This window comes from Anarrhichthys ocellatus, unplaced genomic scaffold, assembly GCF_004355925.1.
Source record: "Anarrhichthys ocellatus isolate YVR2014 unplaced genomic scaffold, GSC_Weel_1.0 scaffold2, whole genome shotgun sequence".
NCBI classification, from domain to species: Eukaryota; Metazoa; Chordata; class Actinopteri; order Perciformes; family Anarhichadidae; genus Anarrhichthys; species Anarrhichthys ocellatus.
The window spans coordinates 3,288,275-3,294,112 of NW_022280032.1; the positions used below are offsets into that span (position 1 = coordinate 3,288,275).

The following is a 5,838-nucleotide window of genomic DNA, read 5'->3' on the forward strand; positions in this document are numbered from 1 at the left end:
GTGTGTGTGTGTGTGTGTGTGTGTGTGTGTGTGTGGAGAGGAATAACTGTGTGAGTCACAGTTCAAAAGAACCTAATAGTAACTTCTCTACTAATGCAATCATCTTTAGTGTAATGAGTACAGAAAAAAGCCTCAGTTTTTTTGGGGACCAGGAAGAAAACACCGTGTTCAGAGATTAAAAGTGAGGTGAACTTGTGTGTGTGAGCGCTGTGGAGGAATGCTGAGGTTTGGTGTTTATTGCTATTATACTGGTGAGAAGTGGCTGTGGGAGAGGAGGGGGTGTTACTGTTTGCCAGCCAGACTCTTGGAGACCTGCAGGACGAGTTGAGCTTCTCATCTGTGTTTAATGTCTTGGGTGCATGCCTGTCCCTGGCAGCTTTCTCCTTCATAAGATCCTAAAGATTCCCTGTCTCCTCTAATGCAGTCGTAACAGAGGCCGTGTAATTTACTGCATGTTTGCGTTTTTTTAAATTTTCTTTCTGTGCCAAAGAACGATCCAGAGATGTAGGAGTTTTAAAATAAGATGAGAAACACACCTCATCATCTCAGCGGGTTGAGAGACAAAAGTGTCTGTCAGTGGACATGGAGAGATGTTCATGACTCACAAAATGCAAGTCTGAAGTCTTAAAGCCCCTTTTATTACCAAAGATTTACAGGAACTACTAAGTCACATAAACGAGAGTAAGAGAACACAAGTTGTAAGTTGTCTGGCCCGACTGTTCCTTGAACAAATACAGAAAACACATAAACCCCCTTCATAATATTCTAATGCAGCAACTAATGGACGTGTGCAACCATAATGTGGACGTGTGCAACCATAATGTAGACTTGCAGGCTTCATGGAAGACACAGCAATACTGCTTTTTGGGAAGTTTTGGTGGACAATTAATTCATTACTTTTCACAGCCTCCAAAGCAACAAAAGCATATTTACAGTGCAAGTTATTCAACTCATTTGGTCGTGATCATCAAATTAATCTGCAATTATTGTTGAGGCAGACTGAAGTAGGAGGAGACAGAGGGTCAACTGTCAAATGTAAAACTTTTCCTGCAGCTTCTGAAATGTGCAGATTTTATGATACTTTGTCGTATATGAAAGTAAACTGAATATTTTTGAGTTTTGGACAAAAAATTAAAGACACAAAGACGGGAAACATTGATTTTGATTGAGGCATTTTTCTTTTGTCATTTTCTGACATTTAAGACAACATTCAATACTTAAAGGGACAATGTGTAGGATTTGGTTTCATTAAAGTGTGTGGTTGCAGGTTGCAACCTACTGAACACCCCTCCGTTTCCAAAACTGCGGTAATGTGAGCCGCCGAATGCAAGGCCGTGGTAACGCCGTCCGCATCCATCACCATAATAACACTACTAAAGGAGCAACAAAAGTCAGACGGCGGCTGGCGGTACCACGGTTTTGCACTCGGCCAAGACTGCGAACTATGGTGGCCTTCAGGCAAAAGGCTCTCTGTAGAGCGAGCGTTTGGTTTGTCCGTTCTGGGCTGCCGTAGAAACATGGCGCTGCAACATGGTGGACTCCGTGAAGAGGACCCGCTCCCTATGTGGATATGAACGACTCATTCTAAGCTAACGAAAACACAACGATTCTTAGTTTCAGGCGATTGAACATTCAATTCCATTTCTGCTTATGGATCCCCTGAAATGCTACATGCTGGCCCTTTAAATAATAAAAATAATCATCAGTTGCAGCCCTCCTACTCCTTCCTGTCTCTACTTTGCTCTCTCTCCATCTAAACTACCATTCCTCCTCTCCTCACTGAACCCCTCTCCTTCCTCCGTCGGACTCTTTCTCTTTAAATATTAACGCCTCCTTTTAAAGGAGCTCTGTTTTCCAACACTAGCACCCGAGTGATGGCTGTGAATGGCCGTGACCCGGCGCTGAACCTGTCCGCCAGTGTAAACGACAGGCTCGCTGTCATTGAGACGTCCTCTACTCTTTCAATCTCTCTTCAATTCAAAGCAGCAGCTCATTCCTCCACCTCGTCAGCTCACGGCTTTATCTCAACACGCTGTCAGCGCTTCAGATTGGACCGTGTCAAAAACAAGACGTTTAGCCTCCTTCACTTCACCACCTCTCTTTTGTTTGTCCTCTTTCTTCTCATCTCGTCTCCTCCCTTCCTCGCTGTTTTCTATCACTTTCCATCTTCATCCATCATCATCAAAACTCCGTCGCTGTAAATGCTGAACATACAGTATTAAGGTTGCGTCTCTCCGTTGTTCTTTGTGTCTAACAGCCGTCCAGTTCCTGCCTGAATGACCTCACACATGCAGCTGTTCAAGGAAATGCCAGAAAAAGTTACTTCAACACCCCCCCCAAAATAAAGAAATTTGCCGCCCAACTTCGTAGCTCAGAGCCCCAGCTGTACCCGGGCTCCTCACTCTGGCCTTTGACCCATCCGTCATTTCCAACCCCGTTAGCCTTCCAGCTGATGTTTTGCCGCAGTCCAGCTCGCTGGTTCATAACCTCTCAGCCGACAGTTGAGTGATTTTCTGCTCCGCTACAGTCGAGGTTTGAGTTGAGTCTCAAATTAACTCGGTCATCCTTGCTTTTGAGGCAACAAGGAGGGCTAGGGAATAATTAAACTTGCTGTATATCCATTTTGGGGGAGAGAAAAAAAACGTCATTACCCGAAGTAGGGATTTGGATTGCCCTCCTATTCTTTAAACTGGTAATCCGCAATATCCTTTTATTTTGGTAACATCTGGGGTGTTTATGAATGGTATTTCCCAGAGATCATTGGTGTATCGGAGGGATTACTGTACTGTAATGTATTTTTTCTAGTGCTGGGCAACGATTAAAATATTTAATCGCGATTAATCGCATGGATTTTTTGCGATTAATCGCGATTAATCGCATTGTTATGGGAAAGTTCAATAATGAATTCAAAAGTAGTGTATTGCGCACTTTTATTTTAAAAGTACTGCTATATGAACAAAAGGGCAATAACATTTGGTTGACGAGATGCAGGTAGCATGTTTTATACTTAATGTGAATATAATTCATACTTTGGTGGCATCTTATTCTGAAAACCGGATGTTCGTCTGAAGAAACCGGATGTTGTCTCACGTTAATCTTTCCGCTAAATTTCAAAGTCCTTCGCTCGCTCCCGATTTGTGCTGTTTAATTAAATGCGTTTACCGTGAATTTCAGCATATAGGTGCACTACAATTACTGACTATAGGATGTTTGCTGGCTTTTATCCCGCTGTTCATGTCATCCTCTTGTTGTTATGTATATGTATTGTCTCTTGTCTTTCAATAAAAAATAAAAAAATAAATAAAAAATAAAAAAAATTATAATAAATTAAAAAATGCGTTAATGCACGATAAAATAATTGTCGGCGTTAATTAATGAATGCGTTAACGCGTTAACTTGCCCAGCACTAATTTTTTCTTTTAGTTTTATGTTGATAAAATAACCGTCTGTCTAAAATAGATTGTTACAAACAAAAACCTTGTAGACACCAGCTGTTGAGAAAGTCTCTTGTTTTATATCTTGTTATTATATTTTTTTATCAGGACGAGGGTAAAAAAACTAATTGCATATTCATATTGCGTTAGTGGTGAATCTCTCGTGTTTTGTTTGTACAGAATTGTAAGTTTCCTGCTGGTTCGTACGTTTAAATACTGAAATTCTAAGTTAGTCTGCACAACTTTGTTGATACAAGCTCAGTTTTCAGGAAAATTTGCTTAGACCAACTGTGATTAATATTGTTTTATACATGATATTTTGAACATTTCATTCCCTGGGTTAAAGTAATATATATTAATCTTTAGGTATTTAATAGTTTCTGTTCCGGTGTGAGGAAATATATGCAGTTGTTACTTAAAACTCAATGAAACTCACACACTCTACTGACGTACACACTGAACTCTCTCTCCCATGCTGCTCTAGCTTTCCCCCCTAGCGGCTAACGTTTTAGTGGTGACACAAGGACATGGCGACTACAGTCACAAGTCAATTGGCAATTTACATTTGTTTATTTGTTTGCTATTCAATCAATCCAGTGTATACATTACCTCACATGCTGCTGTGCAGATTTTGATCTGCAGTCTTGGAACTTCGGAGTAACATTTACCCGAGTAGCTTTGCTTCAGACTTGTTTCGTTCATTTGTTGTGTTCTTGTTTTGTACAAGCACCAGAAATGCTCATAAGGGACCCCCAGCAGACAGCATGAAAGGACTGTGAACACTGACTGTAGTTACGTTTCTGCATAACAGACTTGACACTGCGACCTGTTATCCATTTGAACAGCTCGTTAGTGTCTCAACAAGGGACTGCATCAGTCGCGGGGGACGTTGTTTTGGATCTTGTGTACTTTTTCTCTCTCTGTCGTCTCTGCCTCTGCTCCGTCTTTCATCTATCACAGTTCACCTCTTTGTTTCTTACAGACGCCCAGCTGGTTATTTCCTCTCTCTCTCTCTCTGTCTCTCTCTCCCTCTCTCTCTCTCTGTCTGGTGGTGGCGGGCTGCTGCAGACTGCTGTAGGTGGTCAGGATCCCTCCAGACAGCAGGAGGGAGAGGAGGGTCTGTCTGGGGCACTCAAAGGACGACTGGCTGGCTCATCCTCTCCCTTCTCTCTCTCTCTTCTCCTCTATCTGTCTAGTGCATGCACTTAGCTGAGGCAGCCATTAAAGTAAATTAAAAGTCATCCGGCAAGAGATATTTAAAAAATGTGAGCAGGAGTCAGAGTGTAAGAGGACAATGGTACATGTTTTAATGAAATAATAACCTCACTTTAGTGAAGATGTTCATTCTTAATGCCTTGTGCTTCCCAAAAAAACCCCGGCTGTGCAAACAGAACTTGAATGGAGAATCCATTTAAAGGGGAACACAGGTAGAAATGTAAAAATAAATAAATAAGTGATGCGTTTTGTTTGTGTTGAAAGTGAATCTCCAGAACATAGTCGGAGGGAAAAAGAAGCGTAACAGAAACAGCGTGAGGGGGATGAAGCTCAGATAGAAAACCTGAAAGAAAAAAGTAGGAAGAGATGATGAAGAGCAGGGATCAGTAAAGCTTTCACAGCGGTGGTCTTTGTTTCACCCGCGTTTCAATTGAGTTCTTGTCTCGACATTTTGGGATAGACTTTTATCGATTCATATTCATCATCTGGTTATTGTCTCTCCGAATGCATTTTCTGCATTTAGTTATGATGCAGTAGAACAGAACAGGATCTGACTGACAATATGAAAAACAACAGACTAATGTCAGAGTCACGGTTTCCTAATGAAATTACTCTCAACAACTAATAAACATAATTGAGTAAAGAAAACAGGGATTATTCCCTGTCCTTTGATATATAGTAATATATAATTGTGTGTATTAGTTTTGACACAAAACTCTCTCTAATTATTTTGTTTGAGACCAAATTAAATTTGCTGAATTTTAAAGAATGTCATCCAAAAATGTGATTATATGTACTTTAGATTAGGAAATTTGACCTACTAATCAAAATGTTGTTTGGAAAGCTTAATGCTGCAAAGACTCATCTAAATATTAAGGGTGTTAAATAGTTACTTTAGTTTAATTTCAGTCTGGTTTAGCGGTATTTTAATATTATCGTTTAAAGTAAAAGCAACTGACTTTTCTTAGTTCAGTGAGATTAACGTCAAACATCAGCATGATAGAAACATTGCTACACACAGAATACCAGTATCATGTCATTCGTTTGATCTCATAATCATCAACTTATTTAACAGTAATTTACAGTTCATCTTTTTTTCCACATGTCACATTTGAGCCTTTGTAGTCTGTGAAACTGGAAGGTGTGTGTGTGTGTGTGTGTGTGTGTGTGTGTGTGTGTGTGTGTGTGT

The 5,838-nt window shown here is 40.5% G+C and overlaps 1 protein-coding gene across 11 annotated transcripts in view; it reads left to right on the plus strand.

Annotated features, from left to right (window-relative positions):
- The window catches only part of LOC116392982 (unconventional myosin-IXAa-like), a 130,571-nt gene that overhangs the window by 24,651 nt on the left and 100,082 nt on the right, over positions 1-5,838 (plus strand). The gene's annotated exons all lie outside the window — the stretch shown is intronic.